The sequence below is a fragment of the Musca autumnalis genome, unplaced genomic scaffold (genome assembly GCF_047663935.1).
Source record: "Musca autumnalis isolate F117 unplaced genomic scaffold, ASM4766393v1 scaffold_4, whole genome shotgun sequence".
In the NCBI taxonomy this organism is placed as follows: Eukaryota; Metazoa; Arthropoda; class Insecta; order Diptera; family Muscidae; genus Musca; species Musca autumnalis.
The window spans coordinates 238267391-238291112 of record NW_027411977.1 but is presented as its reverse complement, the minus strand read 5'-3'; the positions used below and the strand labels follow the sequence as shown (position 1 = coordinate 238291112).

At 28.9% G+C, this 23722-nt stretch overlaps 1 protein-coding gene across 1 annotated transcript in view; it reads left to right on the top strand.

Annotated features, from left to right (window-relative positions):
• Nucleotides 1-5836: 5836 nt before the first annotated feature.
• Nucleotides 5837-23722, top strand: part of LOC141403296 (uncharacterized) — a 32314-nt gene continuing 14428 nt past the window's right edge. Inside the window, exon 1 of the mRNA XM_073985483.1 lies at nt 5837-6287. The gene's annotated coding sequence lies outside the window, so the exon portion shown is untranslated. The remainder of the gene's footprint in view (nt 6288-23722) is intronic.

Below are 23722 nucleotides of genomic sequence, written 5' to 3'. Positions count from 1 at the left end.
TGGAAGACATCTAAATGCATTCTGTTGCCTATCGAAAACTCAAGAGGTCTTCTGTTGCCCATAGAAGAACTCAAGATGTCATCTGTTGCCTGCAGAACACTTTAAGTGGCCTTCTTTGCCTGTGGAAAACCTCAGGAAGTTTTGCTGCCTGTGGAAGACTTAAGAGGTCTTCTGTTTCCTATAGAAAACCTCCAGAGGTATTTTGTCGCCTTTACAAGACTTCAAGAGACATTTTCTCGTCCATAGAAAACCTCTGTTGCCGATATAAGATTTCAAGGGGTCTTCTGTTGCCTATATAAGAGTTCAAAAGACCTTCTGTTGCCTATATAAAACGTCAAGAGGTATTCTGTTATATATAAAAGAACTCAATATGTCCTCTGTTTTCCTCAAGACGTCTTCTTTTATTGCCTGTAAAATACGACCTCAAGAGGTCGTTTTGATGCTTATAAAAGACGACCTCAAAGGGTTTGCTGTTGGCTATACAATACGTTAATAGCCTTCTCTTGGCTATAGAAGACTTCTAGACGTCTTCTGCTGCCTATAAAGAGGCATTCTGTTACATATAACAGACCTCAAGAGGTCTTTCGTTACCTCTAGAAGACTTTAAAAGGTATTCTCTTGCTCATAGAAAACTTCAAGAAGTTTTATGTTGTCTGAAGAAGACAAGAAGTTTTATGTTGTCTGAAGAAGACTTCTGTTGCCTTAAGAGAGACTTTAAGAGATCTTCTGTTCCCTGTTGCCTATAGAAGACTTCAAAAGGGCTTCTGTTGCCTATATAAGTCTTCTAGAGGTCTTCTTTTGTCTATAGAATACCTCTAGAGGTCTTCTACTGCCTATAGACGACCTCAAGAGGTCTTATGTTGCCCATAGAAGATCTTAAGAGGTCTTCTGTTGCCTTTGGAAGACTTTATGTAGTCTTCTACAAACGACAAAGAAGAGGAATTTCTGTTGTCTATAGAGGACATTAAGAGGTTTTCTGTTGTTTATAGAAGACCTAAAGGGTCCTCTGTTGCCTATAGGAGACCTCAAGAGGTCTTCTGTTACCTATATATAGTAGACCTCAAGAGGTCTTATGTTGCCTCTGGTAAAACTCAAGAGATGTTCTGTTGTCTATAGAAGACCTCAAGTGGTCTTCTGTTGCCTATAGAAGACTTCAAGAGGTCTTCGGATGACTGTTTATGTCCTCATAACGCCTTCTGTTGCCTAAAGCAGAAGACTTCAAGTAATCTACTGTCGCCTTTAAAAGAAGACCTCAAGACGTTTTCTGTTGTCTATAGGAGACCTTCAGTGGTCTTCTGTTGTCTATTGCAACTATAAGAAGGCTTTTCCTGCCTGTCGAACACCCCAAGAAGTCTTCTGTTGTCTATGTAAGACCTCAAAAGGTCTTCCGTTGGCTATAAACGACATAAATAGATCTTCTGTTACCTATATAAAGCCTCAAAAACCTTCTGTTGCCTAAAGTAGACCTCAGGAGGTCTTATGTTGCCTCTGATAAACCTCAAGAGGTGTTCTGTTGTCTATAGAAGAAGTCTTCGGATGACTGTTGATGTCCTCAAGAAGTCTTCTGTTGCCTAAAGTAGACCTCAAGAGGTCTTCTATTGTCTATAGGAGAACTCAAGTGGTCTTCTGTTGCCTATAGGAGACCTCAAGTGGCCTATAATAGGCCTGGAAGACCTCAGGAGGTCTCTTTTTGATTGTAGAAGACCTCAAGTGGTCTTCTGTTGCCTATAGAACACCTCAGCAGGTCTTCTGTTGCTTATAGAATACTAGCAAAATGGAGAGTTAGAAAGGTGTACCAAAGGGTTTTTGGAAATTCGTACTATAAGTGTACGAAAAGTTACTAAATTTAGTACCATTTGGTATTACGTGAACGGATAGAGCTAAAATCTTGAAATTTGGAATGAAAATCAAGGTTTAGAAGATGAGTTGATATAAGGAGGTGGTTTTGAAAGTGTGTACTCATGTGTACGAATAGTACTAAATGGTACTAAATTTGGTACAGTTTGAATTTGGAGTTGAGTTGGAATTCTGAATTTTGGAATTACTGTTGGAGTGTAGGTTTGAGATATGGAGGTAGTGTTCGAAATTCGTACATATGGGTACGAAAGGTACTAAATAGTACCAAATAAGGTACAATTTGGATTTGGGGGAACGGATGGAGCTGGAATCCTGAAATTTAGAAATAGGATTACTGTCGGAGTGTAGGATGGAGGTATTTTGGAAATTCGTACTTTTGGGTACGAAAAGTACTAAATGGTACCAAATTTGGTACAATATGAATTTAACTGATCGGATAGAACTGGAATAGTGAAATTTGGAATTAGGATTACTATAGGAGTGTGGGATTGGGATAATTTTTGGAAATTCGTACTTATGGCAAATAAAAGTTCTAAATTTGTACAAAAAGTACTGAAAGGTACCAAATCTTGTACAATTTGGATTTGAGTGATCGTATAGAGCAGGAATAGTGAAATTTGAAATTATGATTACTATTCGAGTGTGGGATTCGGATACTTTTGAAAATTCGTACTTATGGCTACGAAAAGTACTAAATGGTACCAAATTTGGTACAATTTGGATTTGGGTGATCGGATACATTTGGAATCCAGAAATTCGAAATTAAGATTACTGTTGGAGTGTTGGATAGAGGTAGGTTTGGAAATTCTGACCTATGGCAACAAAAAGTACTAAATGGTACTAAATTTGGTACAATCTGGATTACGGTGATCGGATGCAGCTGTAATTCTGAAATTTGGAATTAAGAGTACTGTTGGGGTGTAGGGTTGAGGTAGTTGTGGAAATTCGTACACATGGGTACGAATAGTACTAAATAGTACCAAATTTGGTACAATTTAGATTTGGGTGAACGGATATAGGTGGAATCCCGAGATTTGGAATAAGGAGTACTGTTGGAGTGTAGGATTGATAAAGTTTTGGAAATTTTTAGTTATGGGTAGGAAAAGTACTAAGTGGTACTAAATTTGGTACAATTTGGATTTCAGTGATAGGATACATTTGAAAACGTGAAATTCGGAATTAAAAGTGCTGTTGGAGTGTTGATAAAGATAGGTTTGGAAATTCGTACTTTGGATACGAATAGTACTAAATGGTACCAAATTTGGATTTGAGTGATCGGATATATCTGGAATCCTGAAATTCGGAATTAAGCTTATTGTTTGAACTTAGCACTGATATAGTTTTGAAAATTTGTACTTATGGGTACGGAAAGTACTAAATTTGGATTTCGGTGATCTGATGCGGCTGCAAAATTGGAATACCTGTCAAAGTGTAGGATTCAGGTAGTTTTGGAAATATTTGGTTATGGGTGCGAAAAGTACTAAATGGTACCAAATTTGGTACAACTTGTATTTGAGCGAACGGCTAGAGCTGCAATCTTGAAATTTGGAATTGAGATTACTGTTGGAGTTTGTTTTGGAAATAGATTTAGAATTAGGGTTACTGTTGTTATTTGGTAATAACGTCAGATTTAGGAAATATGTACCATAAATATACGAATTGTACTATATGGTACAAGATTTGGTACAATTTGTTATTGTGTAAAGGGAATTTTGAAATATTAGGAGGAGGTTCGTATTTATATGTAAAGTACTAAATAGTACTATAAATGGTTTTGGGGGAACAGATAGAGCTGGAAATGAGGATCGCGGTTGGTGGGTTAAGCCGTCTTGGCGTCCGTCCGTCCAATTAAAATATCTGAACAATTATGGCTGGCTCTTGAAATAAATGAAAATAAACATCAATTAAAATAGGTATTAGTACAAAAATTTTTCCATGTTCACCGTTCTATATTATATATTTTTATTTGTTTTGTATATCCTTTCCGGATACGAAGTAGTGGTAGTATCCTATAAAAAATATTTAAGAAATCCTCTAAAAATACTATAAAAGTCCTTTGAAAAATTCGTTAAAAGTCCTTTAAAAGATCTATAAAAATCCGTTGAAAAATCGTTTACAAATCCTCTAAAACATTTTTTTAAAATCCTTTAAAATCATTTAAAAATTTTGTATATCCTTTATAAATCCTTTTAGGAGAATTTCTTAAAACTTCCTTTAAAACCTTTAAGAAATCCTCTAAAAAATGCTTTAAAAATCCTTTTAAAACAAAATATTTTAAAAAAATCTATTCCTTCAACAAATTCTTTGAAAAATCAGTTAATAATCCTTTGGCGAACCCTTTAAAAATTCTTTAAAAGCCCTTTTCAAATTGTTTCAGAAATCCTTTAAACTTTTTTTGAAAAATCTATTAAATTTTTTTTTTAAAACTCTTTAAAAAAATCATTAAAAATCCTTTAAAAAGTAATTTAAAAATGATCTTAAAATCTCTAGAAAAATTATTAAAATATCCTTAAAAAAATTTTTAACAAAATATTTAAAAATTTCTTTAAAAATCCACAAAAAAGTCTTTCAAAATCTCTTTAAAATTCTTTTAAAAAATTCTTTAAAAAGACCTTTAAAATTCCGCTAAAACATCTTTAAAAATTTGTTAGAAAATTCCTTAAAAAGCCATTTTAAAATCGAATGAACAAGCCTTAAAAAGTCCTGTGAAAAATTCGTTAAAAAATTCTTTAGCAAATCCTCTACAAAAATCTTATCAAAATTCTTTAAAGAAATCCTTAAACATCCTCTAAAAATCAGTTAAAAATCATTTAGCGAACCCTTTAAAAATTCTTTAAAAAGTCCTTTAAAATTGTTTAAGAAATCCTTTAAAAATCTTTTGAAAAATCTGTTAAAATTTATGTTTGAAAACTTTTAAAAAATCTTTAAATATCCTTTAAAAACTAATTTAAAAATGGTTTTTAAAAAACCTTATAAATATCCTTCAAACATTTTTTAACAAAATATTTAAAAATTCATTTAAAAATCCACTAAAATATACTTTAAAAATTCTTTAAAGAATCTCTTAAAAAAACCTTTAAACCAATTTAATATCGTAAAATTTCTTAAGAAATTCTCGAAAAATTCTATAAAAGTTTTTTGAAATATCTGTTAAAAGTCCTTAAGGAAATCCTTTAAAATATCTGTAAAAATCCGTTACAAAAAATTCTAAAAATTCTTTTAAAATAAAAAAAACCTTTAAAATTATATAAAAAATTTTAAATTTAATTTAAAAATCCTCTAAAAAATTCTTTTAATAATCCTTTAAAATCATATAAAAATTTTTAAATTTAGTTTTAAAATCCTTTAACAAATCTATAAAAATCCTTTACAAATCCCTTAAAAAAATCTTTTAAAACTCCTTTAAAATCATTTAACAATTTTTTTTAAATCCTTTATAAAATCCTTTTAGGAGAATTTCTTAAAACTTACTTTAAAAAGCTTTAAGAAATCCCCTAAAAAATGCTTTAAAAAATCCTTTAAAAATAAAATATTTAAAAAAATATATTCCTTATGGACTTCGGATGTTTAAAAAATTATTTAAAAATCGGCGTCTATTTGTAATGTTCTTCGTCTGTAACTGTAATTGGTTTAAAGAAAAAACCCCACTTTCACTCCGCTGTTAACCATATTATCCTTCGCTCTGTTACTTAACAGAGACGTCTGTATGTTAATCTTTATCCTTAACATTGGTGGATGCCATGTTAAGGCTCTAAAGTTCCCTTTCATTCAAGGCATTTGACATTTTCCCTCCATAATATGGGATAATATGGGTCACTATGTTGCGCTGTTATCCCGCTAACAGCCCGTCCTAACATTCTGTTAATAATTTATGTTATTGGGCCACAAAACAAAGTTCTAAAAAAACACAAAACTGTTATTGTGTGTATGCTGTGCCGGAGGTTAGTATAAATTCTTATGTTGTCTTAGTCCTGGCCTCAGTTTTAACGATTTTATGCTACCAAACGGTCGTGCGGCGGAGAACGAAATTCGTGTGCGCCACTCCATAAATTTCAGAAAACATTTACGGTGTGGTTTAGAAAACGAAACTGACATTCTTCTTCCTCTTGTTTTTTTGTTACCGTATGTTTTGTTTGTTTTTCGTAATGTGGTCGTGGTGGAGTATACGCACTACTAACCCACTGCGGATGGAGGACGAAGACCGAGCTAAAAGAGTGTGTGGTCGTCGTGCGGGCGAGACAGTCGTGTCGTGTTAATACAATGCCAACATCAACAGCATCAATGACGACGTTGAGGAGGATGATGATGCTGATGGTTGTTGATCGGGACTTTCGTGTGTTTTTGTGTTTTCCCTTTTTTACTTGCGGTCAATACAAATTGTTGCTTATGTTGATGAGCTCAGAGAACGAACAACAAGCAATGAGAAATGTGTGCGTAAAAGTATATATATATGTAGATGTGTGTATAGATGGGCGATGAAGTTGTTGTCAATGACGTATAACATGCTAGCTGAACATGAACATGGCTGTGTTGAGTGGCTTAATGTGTTCGTCGAAAGTGTGTCTGTGTGTGTTGGCGTGTTTTTCGTAAAAGTTTGTGTTGATATTTCTTTTCTGTTGTGTGTGTTTACATATCAATCAGTAAATGTTGGTCATACTTTATGCGATGAAGAAAATGTGGGCCATGATGGATGATACATCATTGCATGTGTGTGTGTGGGTGTTTGCTGGAAAAGTGTAAATGTGGATTTTGCTGTTGTACCTTTTATATTCAACAGTTGTAATTGAATGTAAACAATTTTTTATACACATGCAAACCCACACACACAACGTGTGTGTTTACACATGTGTGGCCCACATTTATAAGCGTGTCGGTGTCGTTTCTGCTTAAAACTCTTAAAATCCTTTTATGTGTAATTTAAGCTCATTGTTGTCTAGTGGTTATGCCACAATGTCGTTGCTATTGTTGTTTTTCCATGTTCTTAAGAAGTATCATCAACTCATTATAAGCAAATAATCTCAACAAAAGAAAAAAATTGTGAAAAAAGTCTCAAAATAAAAAATAATAAATGAAGTGAGCAAATTAATGTCTTTTCTCTGAAACTCATAAAAATTTCGTGTGCCAGACAAATTAAAAAAATAACGAAATGTAAATAAATAAAAGAAATGGATAGTCGGCGAAGAAGAAAGCAAAAAAACAATAAAAAACTGCAAAGAAATGAGATATACGCTGCATATTTTATTACACTCAGCCAGCCATCCAACCAGCCGAGAAAAAAGGATGCCTTTGTTTGGCTTATGATTTATGGTTCTTTTTTCTGGTGTTAATTAATTTCTGTCTTTTTTTTTGTGCTGTACTAAGGAGTTGGAATTAAAGAAAGGATAAGGGAGTTGTGAAGAAATGCTTTAAAGAAAAAATAATATTAAAGCAGAGGAGAATATTTTGCACTTTTTAAAAGAAACAAAAACCAATAGACATGGATATTTAAATTTTAATTTTCAAGGATCCAACAAAGAGTTTTTTTAATGAATTATTTGTTTGTCCTTCATAAAAAAATCGAAAAATCGAAGTCGATTTAAACAAAATTGTAAGGACTAATAACATGATTTTTTAAAAGATTTTTTCAAGGATCAAACAAATCTCAAGGACAACAGACGTGATTTTTTTGAAAGATTTTCTTCAAGGATCAAAAAAATTTCTAGGACAACAGACATTTTTTGAAGGAGTTTTTTGTAGGAACAAATTGGTTTTTTGAAGGACTGCTTTAAAATCTTACAGATTTACAGGATTTTTTTCAGGAACCAAATTTTGAAACTTTATTCAGAGACTGTCAGGCGTAGATTTTTATATTTTTTTATGTGCATTTTTAAGGCTTTTTCAATAACCCAAAGAATTGGATTTATGGAAGTGGAATTTTTTGTAAGGAACAACAGAAGCGAATTTTAACGAAAAGGATTTTAAAGATTTTTTCAAAGACCAACGAACGTGGATTTTTAAGGAAAGATTTTTTAGAGGATATATTGAAAACAATTTTAAATTATTTTTAAGTCATATTTTTTAAAAGATGTTTAGAGGATATTATTTATGAAGGATTCTTGGTTATTTTTAAGAATTTTTATATTATTTTATTTTGAGGAATTTTAGAAATTATTTTATTATCTTTTGAAGGATTTTTAAAACTTAATTTTAGAGGATATTCTGAAGATTTTTTATTTTTTATTTTAAAAGGACATTTTGAAGGAATTTTTAATTTATTATTTATTTATAAAGGATGTTTTGATTTTTTACATTATTTTTTATATAAATATTTTATTTTTATACCCTCAGCATTTATGCTAATGACGTGGATTTTAAAGATATTTTTTTCGTAGATCTACAAAACGTAAATTTTTAATAGATATTTTTTCAAGGAGCAATAAAGTGTGGATTTTTTAAAAGACTTTTTTGATATTGTAATGGAAATTATTTCAAGGACACCCAAAAAGTGGATTTTTTAAGAGACATTTTGTCAAGGGCCCATAAAACGTGAATTTTTGAAAAGACCCTTTTTAAAGAAACTATAAAGCGGGGTTCTTTTAAAGGATATAAAGCGTGAGTTTTATAAATAAACAGGATTTCTAAAACTTTGATTTTTTAAAGAACATATAACTCGTGCATTTTTAAAGGACATTTATTTCTGGGACTTAAAAATCGTAGTTTTTCAAAATACATTTTAGGGACCTCAAAAGCATGGGTTTTTAAAGGACATTTATTTCTGGAACTTAAAAATTGTGGATTTTAGGGGCTTAATAACATGGACTTTTAAAGGATTTGTTTTGAGGACCTATGAAGCGTGGATTTTCTTAAAGGGCATTTCAGGGACCCAAAAGCACTGAATTCTTCGAGGAATTTCTTTCAAAACGTGAATCTTTACTCGTCGTGAATTCTTTTCAAACACGGAATTCTTTTTTAAAAATTGAATTTCAAGGTACTTTTTAAAGTGTATTTTTTAAATGAATTTTTTAAACGTTAATTTTGAAAAGAAAACTTTTTATAACTTCGTTAACCTAATAAACTTTATATACATAAATTGACGTAATTGTTTTGGATTGTTGGAAATTATTTTCCACAACGTGGATTTTTAAAGAATTTTTTTTTTCAAAGCGGAAATATTTGTTATGCTCTAATTTTCTTAATTTTTTTAGTATTTGGATTTTTAATATTTTTTTAAAGAGTGGATACTTTAATTTTTTTTTTTAAACGTGGATTTTTTAGAATATTTTTATTTTTAATATATATTTTTTAAATGTGAATTTTTTTTAATATTTATTTCAAAACGCGGTTTGGTGGATTTGTATAATTATTTTCTTTCAATATGTGGATTTTTTAAATTTTTTATGTGTGTTTAATACTGTTTTTCAAAACGTAGACTATTATTTAATTATTTTTTTAAACGTGTAGTATTAAAAAAATTTAAACGTCGATATTTTAATATACTTTTTTTTAAAACGTGCATTTTTTAACGTAGAATTTTAAAATATTTTTTTCATAACGTGGATATTTTAAAAACAACTTTTTTCGAAACGTGGATTTTTTAAAATATTTTTTGAAAACGTTGAATTTTAAAATATTTTTTCAAAACGTGGATATTGTAAAAACAACTTTTTTCAAAACGTGGATATTTTAAAAACAACTTTTTGCGAAACGTGATTTTTTTTTAACATTGAATTTTAAAATATTTTTTTTCAAAACGTGTATATTTTAAAAACAACTTTTTTCGAAACGTGGATTTTTTAAAATATTTTTTGAAAACTTGAAGCATTGTGGCGTTTTTTTATTGGGATAGCGTTTGCAATTTTGTTTTTTCAAAATAGTCTGGCTTAATCCCATTGTTGTTGTTTTAATATTTTAAAACAACTATTTTATTAGTGGAAAAGATTTGGCATTGTTCGCCAAGGGGTAAGGCAGGGAATACTATAGTTTCGATCCACGCCACTGGATCTCATCAGTTCCCTTGTTTCTTGTTTGTGGATATTCTCCACCGAAGTTATTTTTCAATAACTTCTTCAACAAGAAACTTTTTATACCCAAACATCAATCGTCAGCTCGAAGTTGAAAATGTTGATTTTAATTTTTTTTTTCAAGAAGTGGATTTGTAAAATCTAATTTCCTTAAAAACGTGGATTTAGTAAACTATTTTTACTGAAACGAAGATTTTTTAATATTGTATTTCAAAACCTGTTTTTTTAATATATTTTTTTAACGTGAATTTAAAAAATATACCGAAACGTGAATTTTTTAGTAAAACTTTTTAAATTATCTCTTTTTTAATATTTTATTTTTACAAACCGTTGATTTTTATTATTTTTTCAAATCGTGGATTTTTATTTTTTTCAAAACGTGGATTTTTATTTTTTTCAAAACGTGGATTTTTATTTTTTTTTTAAAACATGGACTTTTGTTTTTTTAATGTCGATTTTATAGTTTTTTTTTAATTTTTTTTTTTGAAAACGTGGATTTTAATTTTTTTCAAAACATAGATTTATAAATATTTTTTGAAATTTTGCCTTTTTAGGGCGAAGATCATTTTTTAATGATTTTTGTTGATCTGAAATTATTTGCAAGTGAAAAAGGAAAGCCAAGGACTCGAACCCACATAGTCACCAAATTACGTTACCTGGTTTCATTGGTGGTAAAGCAAATCTTCGGGCGTATCGACTATGTAATGGCTTCTCTGTCCTAGAACTTATCGTTTTTCAAATGCAAATGTGTTTTTGTAGATTTATAAATATTGTTTTTATTTTTTTTTCCAAAAAGTGGATTTATAAAATCTACTTTCTTCAAAACGTGGATTTAGTAAACTATTTTTTCTAAAACGAAGATTTTTTAATATTGTATTTCAAAACATGTTTTTTTAAATATATATTTTTAACGTGAATTTAAAAAAAAATATCCCGAAACTTGGATTTTTTACTAAAACTTTTTTAGTAAAGTTTTTTTAAATTATCTTTTGTTTAATATTTTATTTTTACAAAACGTTGATTTTTATTATTTTTTCAAGTCGTGGATTTTTATTTTTTTTCAAAACGTAGATTTTTATTTTTTTTCCAAAAGTTGGTTTTTTCCTTTTTTAAATGTAAATCATTTTTTTTTTGAAAATCTGAATTTTTGTAAATCATTTTTTTCAAAGCGTGGATTTTTATTTTTTTCAAAACTTAGATTTTTGTTTTAAATGTCGATTTTATTTTTTTCAAAACGTGGATTTTATTTTTTTCTTCAAAACAGGGATTTTTAAAATAATTTTTCAAAACTTGCATTTTTGTAAATCATTTTATTTCAAAATCTGAATTTTTGTAAATCATTTTTTTTCAAAGCGTGGATTTCTTTTGAATATTTCTTAAACTTCACTTTTATTAAAGTTATTTTTTCAAATCGTGGATTCTTTTTAAACATTTTTGTATTTGAAATATTTTTTCAAAACTTTTTAACTATTTTTTTTCGAAACGTGGATGTTTTTTAATTTCCTTTTTCAAAACGTGGATCTTTTTATACCCTCAGCATTTATGCTAACGCGGGTATATACACTTTCATACGGGCAAAATGTGCCTCATCGAAATAATGGTTTTAGACCCCAAGCATGTTTGGGCAAAATGTGTTTCAGACAATTTGGAGTAGAGTGAGCAATGTCCGTCCATCTGTCTGTCTGGCTGGCTGGGGCGCACGATAACTCTCGAACGGATCAACCGATTCGATCCAAAATATGGCTTTCGTAATATTTTGTCCAAACTTAGTTTAAGTTCGAAGATGGGCTATATCGGTCCACTCGATATAGCCGGTACCGCCCCCACAAAAGTTCGAAAATGTTCGGAAAATTTGAGCGCACTATAACTCTTGAAAGAAGTAACCGATTTGGTCCATACTTTGAAAATCATGAAATTTCTACCAGACTTAGATGAGGTTCCAATATGGACTCAATCGCTGAACTTCTTCGAGTACCTCCCACACAAAATTTCAGTTTAGGACCTGCTCCCGAATCGCCTTGGTCTTTGTTGTAACATCTTGTATTCACTGTCCCCTATACGAAGGTACAAGTTTCCTCAGGGGCAAGTCCATACTTCCTGAAAAAATAGCCTAAAAGTTGAAAAAACAAACCCTATGACACCATGTTTATGGGTGGAAACGCAAGATAATTCTCGAACGGAAATGCCGATTCCGGCCAAAATTTGGTCTTCGTAATATTGTTTCCAAACTTAGTTTAAGTTCGTAGATAAGCCATATCGGTGCACTCCTTCAGGTAACTACCTCACAAAAGTTCAAAAATATTCGGAAAAATTGTGCGCACGATAACTTTTGATGGGAGTGACCGATTTGGTCCATACTTTAGACATCCTAAAATATCTTCAAGATATAGATCAGGTTCGAATATGGACTATATTTATCCACTCCTTCAGGTACCTCACACACAAAAATTTGGATAAATTCACTTTAAGTCCTGCTCTCGAATCACTTTGATTTTTGTTGAAGCAACTTGCATTCGCTGCCTTAATTACGCCAGTAAAAGGGACAAGTCCATACTTCTTGAGAAAACAGCCGGAAAGTTGTAAAAAAACCCTATTGAACCATATGTAGTGGCTGGAGGGCTCGAACCGCATACTGCGTTCGTCCACACTTTGGATATTGTAATATTTCTTCGAATATTAGATGAAATTCGAAGGTGGTGCTGATAGGTCCACTCTTTCCGGTACCTCCCCCACAAAAGTTCGAAAATATTGGCTAAAATAGTACGCGCAATTTCTCATAGACGTAGCAACCGGTTTGGGACAACTGTGGATCTCTAAATATTATCGAAACTTAGTTTACATTTAAATTTGGGTCATATCTGTCCAATCCTTGTGGTACCACCCACACAAATGTTCAACATTTTTGTGTAGTTCGAGGATCCTTTGGACAGTTTTACCTAAGGTTTTCCTAGTGGCCCTGTTTACAGCGATATTATGTTATTCGTAGGTTAGTGTGATAAAAAGCCCTATCTATCGATATCCCCGCAAATTTTTGAGCTTTAGTCCTATCTATACAACAATATTTTGAAAACTCTCCTAAATACATAAGTTTTTTTTTTTTTGGTAAAAAAGAATTTTTGAGTGTATATCTCTGTCGGCAAAGCCGACTGATACTTTTTTACTTGTTATTTTTTAAGAACCAGTAGACATGGATTTCTGAATAATTTTTTGGCGTGGTTTTTAAAGAAAAGGATTTTTATTATTTTTTATGATATTTTGAAGGATTTTCATTTTAAACTATTTTAAAACGGTAGTTTGAATGCTTTATAATTGGTTTTAAAGGATATGTTATAAAGATTTTTTTAGGGGCTAACGTAGATTTTTTTCAGAAAAGGATTTTCGACGGATTGTTTAATTTTTTCATTTTGAACGAATTTTTAAGTTATATTTAAAATATGAAGGATGACACATTTTTCCAAAGAAGCAACAAACGTAGATTTTAAAGTAAAATAATTTTAAAAATTTATTTTTAAAGGATATATTGAAGAATTTTTTAAGGAATTTTTAAATTATTTTTGAAGGATACTTGGGAGGATTTCATAAATTACTTTTGAAAAATATCTTAAACTATGCGTTAACTAAAATTTGAAAATTCCTTATTACTTACTATTTTTAACGGATATGTTTTAATTTTTTGAATGAGCGATTTTTAGACATGGATTTTTTTAAAAGTTTTTTTTTAATAAAATCCTGTTTTGAGGTAATTTTGAAAGAATTTTTAAGACATGTGTTTTTAGAGATATTTGAAAGGATTTTTTAAAGCATTTTTGAGGAATATTTTTATTTTTAAAGGAAATTTTTCGTAATTTCCTTTAAAGGATTTGCTTCAAAATTTTCAAGGATATTTTGATGGATTTTACAGAAGTGGTTTTTTAATGACGTGGATTTTAAATATATTTTTTTTCGTAGATCTACAAAACGTAAAGTGTGGATTTTTTAAAAGACTTTTTTGATGTTGTAATGGAAATTATTTCAAGGACACCCAAAAAGTGGATTTTTTAAGAGACGTGAATTTTTGAAAATACCCTTTTTAATGAAACTATAAAGCGGGGTTCTTTTTTTAAGGGACATATAACTCGTGAATTTTTTAAAGGGCATTTTGTAAGGACCTAAAAAGCATAGATTTTTTAAAGGACATTTATTTCTGGGAGTTAAAAATCATAGATTTTCAAAATACATTTTAGGGGCCTCAAAAGCATGGGTTTTTAAGGACATTTATTTTTGAGACTTAAAAATTGTGGATTTTAGGGGCCTTAAAACATGGAATTTTTAAGGATTTGTTTTGAGAACCTATTAAGCGTGTATTTTCTTAAAGGGCATTTCAGGGACCCAAAAGCGCTGAATTCTTCGAGGAATTTCTTTCAAAACGTGAATTTTTATTCGTCGTGAATTCTTTTCAAACACGGAATTCTTTTTGAAACTTGAATTTCAAGGGACTTTTAAAGTGTATTTTTTAAATGAATTTTTATATTTTAGGGGCCTCAAATGCATGGGTTTTTAAAGGACATTTATTACGGAGACTTAAAAATTGTGGATTTTAGGGGCCTAAAAAGATGGACTTTTAAAGGATTTGTTTTGAGGACATATGAAGCGTGGATTTTCTTAAAGGGCATTTCAGCGACCCAAAAGCGCTGAATTCTTCGAGGAATTTTTTTCAAAACGTGCATTTTTATTCGTCGTGAATTCTTTTCAAACACGGAATTCTTGTTGAAGCGTGAATTTCATGGGACTTTTTAAAGTGTATTTTTAAGTGAATTTTTTTAAACGTTAATTTTGAAAAGAAAACTTTTTATAACTTCGTTAACGTAATAAACTTTATATAAATAATGGATTTTTGGATTTTTAGAAAATATATTTCCCACAACGTGGATTTTTAAAGATTTTTTTTTCAAAGCGGAAATATTTGTTATCCTCTAATTTTCTTAATTTATTTTAGAATTTGGATTTTTAATATTTTTTCAAGAGTGGATTCTTTTAAATATTTTTTTAAACGTGGATTTTTTAGAATATTTTTATTTCCAAAACGTGGATTTTTTAATATATATTTTTAAATGTGGATTTTTTTTAATATTTATTTCAAAACGTGGTTTGGTGGATTTGTATAATTATTTTTTTTCAATATGTGGATTTTTTATTTTTCTTATGTGTTTTTAATACTATTTCTCAAAACGTAGACTATTATTTAATTTTTTACTTTTATTAAAACGTGCATTTTTTATTTTTTTTAACGTAGAATTTTAAAATATACTATTTAAAAAGCGGATATTTTAAAAACAACTTTTTTCGAAACGTGGATTTTTTACAATATTTTTTGAAAACGTGGATTTTTTAAAATATTTTTTGAAAACGTGGATTTTTTAAAATATTTTTTGAAAACGTGGATTTTTTAAAATATTTTTTTAAAACGTGGATTTTTTAAAATATTTTTTGAAAACGTGGATTCTTTCAAATATTTTTTGAAAACGTGGATTTTTTAAAATATTTTTTGAAAACGTGGATTTTTTTAAATATTTTTTGAAAACGTGGATTTTTTAAAATATTTTTTGAAGACGTGGATTTTTTAAAATTTTTATTTGAAAACGTGGATTTTATTTTTTTTTCAAAACATAGATTTATAAATAATTTTTTTATTTTTTTTTTCAAAAAGTGGATTTTTAAAATCTACTTTCTTCAAAACGTGGATTTAGTAAACTATTTTTTCTATTTTCGTGGATTTTTATTTTTTTCAAAACTTGGATTATTGTTTTTTTAATGTCGATTTAATTTTTTTTTTTTTTTTCAAAAGGTGAATTTTAATTTTTTTCTTCAAAACAGGGATTTTTAAAATAATTTTTCAAAATCTGCATTTTTTTTAAATCATTTTTTGTTTTCAAAATCTGAATTTTTGTAAATATTTTTTTTTTCAAAGCTTGCATTTCTTTTTAATATTTCTCAAACTTCACTTTTATTAAAGTTATTTTTTCAAATCGTGGATTTTTTTGTAAATATTTTTGTATTTGAAATATTTTTTAAAAACTTGGATCTTTTTTTAAATATTTTGCTTCAAAACGTGGATGTTTTTAAGTTCTTTTTTGAAAAAGTGGATCTTTTTTAAATTGTTTTTAACGTTTTTTCTCTCTCAACGTGGATTTTTTAAGATACTTCTTTTTTTTTTTAAAAACTTTGATTTGTGAAATAGTTTTTTTTCAAAGCGTTTTTTTTAAATATTTTTTTAAACATGCATTTTTTAGATATTATTTGTAACATGTATTTTTATTTTTTTTTCAAAACATTTATTTTTAAATATTATTTTTCGCATGCAATTTTAAGTTTTTTTTTATATATTTATAACAATTGTTCCACAAACATCCCAGATGAGACAAGGGAGACTCCTCTCATATCAATGAGTGCACCCCGATTCACATTACCTCAATGATATGGGACCTACTGTTTATTGCCGAGTTCGAAAGGCGTGTCCTAAGACACCACTTGTAGAGAAATTTTACATGGCATGAAATGCTCAGGAAATGTCGGCAACATCACTGAGGGGCATTTTGCCACAGTTTAAAATTTGATGTTGCCTGGCCTGGGAATCGAACCCGCGACCTTTAGCGTGCAAGGCGGGTGTGCATACCATTATTATTATTATTTTTTTTCAAAGCGAGATATTTTAAATTATTTTTCTACGAATTTTCAATTTTTTCAAAACGTGCATATTTTTTCAAATATTTTTTCAAAACGTGAATTTTTTCATATATCTGTTTTAAAGCGTGGGTCTTAAAAACATTTTTTCTCAAAATGTGGATTCTTATAATTTTTTTAAAGATTATTTTCAAAATGATTTTCGTAAGAATGTGGATAAAGGACATTTTTCGTGAAATCAGGACCTCTGTACAAAGACATTTTAGAAGGTCAATTAATTCCCGACAGTAACTTTAGAGAGTTTAATACCTTTAAGTGTGGCGCTTCTATATATGTTCCCACAAACATCCCCAGAGGGGTAAGGTAGACTTCCCTCATTGCAATAAGTGCATAATGATTCATTTTAGTTCAATGATATGGGACCTACTTTTTATACCTATGCTAAATAAGGTTATTTTAATGGAACATTTAGGCGTATGACTTATGACAGTACTTATACGCCGTACTAGTTGTCAGTAGCAACACTAGAGTTGGGTAATCTAGTTCCTAGTTCCTTGTACTAGTTCCAAAACGTATGAGTAACATCATGAAATATAACGTGTGACAGTAAGTATACGCAGTTTGTTCAAAGAAAAAATATGGGCCATTGGAACTGCGAAGTGAACTAGATAGTTCCATATAGTTCCTTTGGCACAACTCTAAGCAACACATTGTTTAAAGGAAAATCTATAAGACGAATTCGTTGTGGATTATTTTTATTATTTATCTGTAGGTCCCAAGGAACACAAAACTTGGAATTTATAAATTTTAAGGATATAACATAAGTTTTAAGGACATTATTTTTCAAGGACCAAATATTTTATAAAGTTGGTTTATTTATAAAAATTGTTAACAGTGTTAATTTAAAAGGTTTTGTTTTAATTTCATTTTTTTTGTAATTTAACAAACAATGTAATTAACCCTGAGAAAAACGCTCTGTTATGCATCACATTTTACATTGGTTTTTATAATAGCTTCGTTTTACATTTTTTGCTTTTCTGGCATAAATAATTAGTGTGTGTGGCAAAGACATTTATCATGCGGCCGAATTGCCAGCCAACCAGCTTGCCATTCCGACAACTGGCCAGGTAGATTCAATTAAAACTTAATTAGATTGCACTGTTTTGTGTGAATATTGTTTGCTTTGGATATTTTTATGATCTTTATTTATAATTAAATTTTAAATGTTTAGCGTTGTCGTTTTTTTATAACTACTCATTTTTTTTGCTTTCATTTGACCGGTCGTGGCATAATGAGTGACAAAGGAAATTAGTTTAAAAAAAGTGTCTAATTTTAAAATACCTGTATGTTAATTACTTGCTTTTTTGATGATGATGATGTCCTGTTAATTAAAACAATAAATTCCGAGATATTATCAGTGTTTTTAATGGCTTTATTTAATTTATAGTTTTAATTATGAGAAAAAAACTGACGATTTGATATGGCAAAATTTAAATTAAATGTAAAATAATACCTTTGGATGTGGGTGGCGTATGACTATTATTAATTCGAGAAGGCAGTGGAGCGTATGATGAATGAGTTGATTTAATATTAATTATGAATGAATTTCAAAGTGTGGATTTTTTAATATAATTTTTATATATATATTTTAGCGTGGATTTTTAAAAATTAATTGTTATTTATAAAATTTGAGCGTGAATTTTTAAAATAATTGTTTACATATTTTTTTAGTGTGGATTTTTTAAAATTATTTTTATACATTTTTTTTAGCGCGTATTTTTTAAACTAATTTTTCTATATATTTTCAAAGCGTGGATTTTTTAAAATATTTATTTATTTTTTTTTCAAAGCGTCGATAATTTAATTTTTTTTTCAAAGCGTGGATTATTTAAAATATTTTTTTCAAAGCGTGGATTATTTAAAATATTTTTTTTTCAAATCATTAAAAGCGTGTATTATTTAAAATATTTTTCAAATCATTTAAAGCATGGATTATTTAAAATATTTTTTCAAATCATTTAAAGCGTGGATTATTTAATATATATTTTTTTTAAATCATTTAAAGCGTGGATTATTTAATATATATATTCTTTTTAAATCATTTAAAGCGTGGATTTTTTAAGATATTTTTTTTCAAAGCGTGGATTATTTAAGATATTTTTTTTCAAAGCGTGGATTATTTAAAATATTTTTTTAAAAGCGTGGATTATTTAAAACATTTTTTTTTAAACCGTGGATTATTTAAAATATTTTTTTCAAAGCGTGGATTATTTAAAATATTTTTTTCAAAGCGACGATTATTTAAAATATTTTTTTCAAAGAGTGGATTATTTAAAATATTTTTTTTTCAAAGCGTGGATTATTTTAAATATTTTTTTCAAAGCGTGGATTATTTAAAATATTTTTTTCAAAGCGACGATTATTTAAAATATTTTTTCAAAGAGTGGATTATTTAAAATAATTTTTTTTTCAAAGCGTGGATTATTTAAAATATTTTTTTTTCAAAATATTAAAATATTAAAATATTTTTTTTCAAAGCGTGGATTATTTAAAATATTTTTTTCAAAGCGTGGATTATTTAAAATGTTTTTTTTTCAAAGCGTGGATTATTTAAAATATTTTTTTTTCAAAGCGTGGATTATTTAAAATATTTTTTTTCAAGGAGTGGATTATTTAAAATATTTGTTTCAAAGCGTGGATTATTTAAAATATTTTTTTCAAAGCGTAGATTATTTAAAATATTTTTTTCAAAGCGTGGATTATTTAAAATATTTTTTTCAAAGCGTGGATTATTTGAAATATTTTTTTTTCAAAGCGTGGATTATTTAAAATATTTCTTTTTTCAAAGCGTGGATTATTTAAAATATTTTTTTCAAAGCGTGGATTATTTAAAATATTTTTTTCAAAGCATAGATTATTTAAAATATTTTTTTCAAAGCGTGGATTATTTAAAATATTTTTTTCAAAACGTGGATTATTTGAAATATTTTTTTCAAAGCGTGGATTATTTAAAATATTTCTTTTTTCAAAGCGTGGATTATTTAAAATATTTCTTTTTTCAAAGCGTGGATTATTTAAAATATTTTTTTCAAAGCGTGGATTATTTAAAATATTTTTTTCAAAGCGTGGATTATTTAAAATATTTTTTTCAAAGCGTGGATTATTTAAAATATTTTTTTCAAAGCGTGGATTATTTAAAATATTTTTTTCAAAGCGTGGATTATTTAAAATATTTTTTTCAAAGCGTGGATTATTTAAAATATTTTTTTCAAAGTGTGGATTATTTAAAATATTTTTTTCAAAGCGTGGATTATTTAAAATATTTTTTTCAAAGCGTGGATTATTTAAAATATTTTTTTCAAAGCGTGGATTATTTAAAATATTTTTTTCAAAGCGTGGATTATTTAAAATATTTTTTTTCAAAGCGTGGATTATTTAAAATATTTTTTTCAAAGCGTGGATTATTTAAAATATTTTTTTCAAAGCGTGGATTATTTAAAATATTTTTTTCAAAGCGTGGATTATTTAAAATATTTTTTTCAAAGCGTGGATTATTTAAAATATTTTTTTCAAAGCGTGGATTATTTAAAATATTTTTTTCAAAGCGTGGATTATTTAAAATATGTTTTTCAAAGCGTGGATTATTTAAAATATTTTTTTTTTTCGAAACAGCAAAATTTAAATTCAATTTAAAATATTAACTTTAACTTATTAATTCAGGTAGATATAGGGGCGTATGATGAATGAGTTGATTTAATATTGAGTATGAATGAAGTGAAATATGGCCCAAGATTATTTTAAAGCATAGTTATAGGCTTAAAGTTAAAAAAATACGTGAATCTTAAAAAACATTTTGCAAAGACTTTTAGAGTTGAAAACGTGATTTTTGTTTAAATTTTCTCTTAGCAGACAGAGCGTGAAAAACTTGTTCAAAACGTTGATTTTTTCTTATTTGATTTCTATTACTTTCTATGCAAAATTCCTCAATTACTCTCCATTGTCAACCTCATTCGTTTTTGCATATGTATTTCCACATTCACTGTAGATTTGGCAAAAAAACCCAATATGTCAAACAAACAAAAAAATAACTGTCTGCCAGTGGTTACCACTGCCCGCCAAAAAAACGACACAAACAAGTGTAAATTGTAGCCCAATGAAATATGTAACCAAACTGAATCTAACCAAAAGCAAAAGAACAAACCAAACAAGCCAGTCGAATGCCAAACAACTGTCAATAAAAGAAACAGGAAAAAAATCCCAAAAACATCAAACCACAAATGAAAATATGAATGATTGAAGAGAGGACGAAAAATAAATGAAAGGAATAAGGGACTAAAATTGTAACAGAATTTTAAAGTAATAAATTTGGGGCAGAAAACAATACCCAAATAGAAAGTTGTGTTAACAAAATGGCATGGAAATTTTCTACAAAGAGTTGAGAGTTCCCTTTGAAGTGTTATTGCTTTTAATGTTTAAATAGTGAAGAACAGGGAGGCGTATGATAAATATTATCCAGGTTGTTTGATTGGTATAGGTAGGCGTATGACTTATGACAATACTTATACGCTGTGTTTGTTATCAGTTAAAACATACCGTTTCCCAGGGTTTACTGCAATATTTATAAGCAAATTCCCACAAATTCCCACACACATCCCCGAAGGTAGAAGGGAGATTTATCTTATATCAATGGGTGCCAATTATTTATCAGGCGTATCAATTAAGGCAGTACTTATACGCCGTATATATTATAAGGGAACCACAAAACGATCATTTTTAAGGACGCACAAAATAAAGATGTGGATTTTTTTAAGAACCTTTTAACGGGCACGAAACCTGGATTTTTAAAAAAGTTTTTAAGTATGAGTTTTTTAAATCATTTTTTTAAATGTAATTTCTTTTGAAAGCGTGATTTTTTTAAATATTATTTAATTTTTTCAGTTGGTGATTTTTGTGTACAGAAATTTTATTTATTTTCAAAACGTTGATTATTTTAAATACGTTTTTTTCAAAGCGCGATTTTTTAATAATTTTGAAATAACCAGGCTTAATCCCATAGTCGTTGTTTTAATATTTTATTAAAACAACTTTAATTTATTAGTGGGAAAAAATTTGGCGATGTTTACCAAGGGGTTAGGCAGGGAATACTATAGTTTCAGATCTCGCCACAGATCTTCATCAGTTCCCTTGTTTCTTGTTTTTCAACAAGAACTATTTTGAAAAACAAAATAGAAGTCGTCATCCCAAACAAAAAACGTCAACCCTCCTAATTGTGAGACCGGGCACCGTCGAAATGTTGTTTATTGCTGTAGTATGCAATACCAACAAATTAGTTATGTGTTTTTTCGTCGAGAATCGACGAACGCATAACAGTGGGAAAGATTTGGTTTTGTTTGCAAGTGAAGTTGCTAGAGTTTAGGTAGTGCCAAAGAAATTCTCGATTAGAGTGTTTCTTTGCGCACGTATCTATTTGAGCTAGCAATTGACACTTGGGTATAAAAAAGTTTCTTGTTGAAAAACAAGAAACAAGGGAACTGATGAAGATCTGTGGCGAGATCTGAAACTATAGTATTCCCTGCCTTACCCTTTGGTAAACATCGCCAAATTTTTTCCCACTAATAAATTTAAGTTGTTTTAATAAAATATTAAAACAACGACTATGGGATTAAGCCTGACTATTTTGAAAAACAAAATAGAAGTCGTCATCCCAAACAAAAAACGCCAACCCTCCTAATTTTGAAATAACTGTTTTCAAAGCCTTATTTTTTATATAACTTTTTTAAGCCTGAATTTTTTAAGAATGTTTAGAACGAGAAATTTTTTAATATTTTTTTCAAAACGCTGATTATTAAATAATATTTTCAAAACGCGATTTTTTTAAATATTTTTAACAAAATGTGGATTTTTTTTAATTTTTTCGAAGAATGTAATTTAAAAATTTTTTTATTTTTCATTTTTTAAACCACGGATTTTTTAAATTATTTTTTTCCTTTTTTAATATTTTTTATATTTTAGAGCGTGGTATTTTTAAAATATTTTTTTCCTTTTTTTTTAATATTTTTCAATTTTTTGGAGCGTGGATTTTTAAAATATATATATTTTTAATATTTTTAAAGCGTGGATTTTTTAAAATATTTTATTTTTAAAATTTTAAAGCGTGGATTGTTTTAAATATTTTATTTTTAATATTTTTAAAGCGTGGATTTTTTAAAATATTTTATTTTTAATATTTTAAAACGTGGATTTTTTAAAATATTTTATTTTTAATATTTTTAAAGCGTGACGTAGGGGATGGAAGATACCAAGGAACGGTCCTGACCGGTTTTAACATGGCAAAGCCCAGGATTTATCTTGGTCCCTCTTTCATCCCAAGTGGACACTGACCTCCCCGTGGTGTCACCTGGGGAACTGCCTTTAACACCCGTTAAAGGTAGTGAGCTAACATGTGCCGCGCGTTCACCCATAAGAACGTTAAAAACTTGGGTTTGGGCGTCGGGTTAGTAACCCTCCCCTAGAAAAAACAGCCTACTATGAAAAAACGAAAGAAAAGAAAAACAAACCCCTCTAAAGTTGACGAACCCCGCAAACGTTTTAAGGACCATGATCTGCGAATCTGCACCTGGAATGTTCGCACTCTTTATAGAGAAGGTGCAGTCTTCGCATTGGCAGACGTACTTGAAAAGTACAAGACCGATATTACTGCCATACAGGAAATACGATGGATTGGGAAAGGCGTCACAACAACACCTAAAGGTGACGCACTGTATTATAGCTGCCATGACGTAAAGCATGAGTTTGGTTGTGGATTCGTAGTTAGTCGGAGACTAAAACATCTTGTATCCAGCTTCACTCCAGTGAATGAAAGACTTGCTGCAATTCGAATAAAAGCTAAATTCTTCAACATCAGCTTTATCTGCGCTCATGCTCCCACTGAAGAAAAGGATGAACAGACCAAAGATATATTTTACGAGCGCTTAGAAGAAACATATGACCGTTGCCCTGCCCATGACATTAAAATCATTCTAGGCGATTTTAATGCCAAAATTGGAAAGGAGAATATCTTTGGCCCAACAGTCGGGAAATTCAGTCTCCACAGTGAAACATCTGACAATGGTATGAGACTGATAGACTTTGCAGCTGCAAAAAACATGGTAGTTAGCAGTACCAGATTTAATCATCTCGATATTCATAAGGGCACCTGGCTGTCT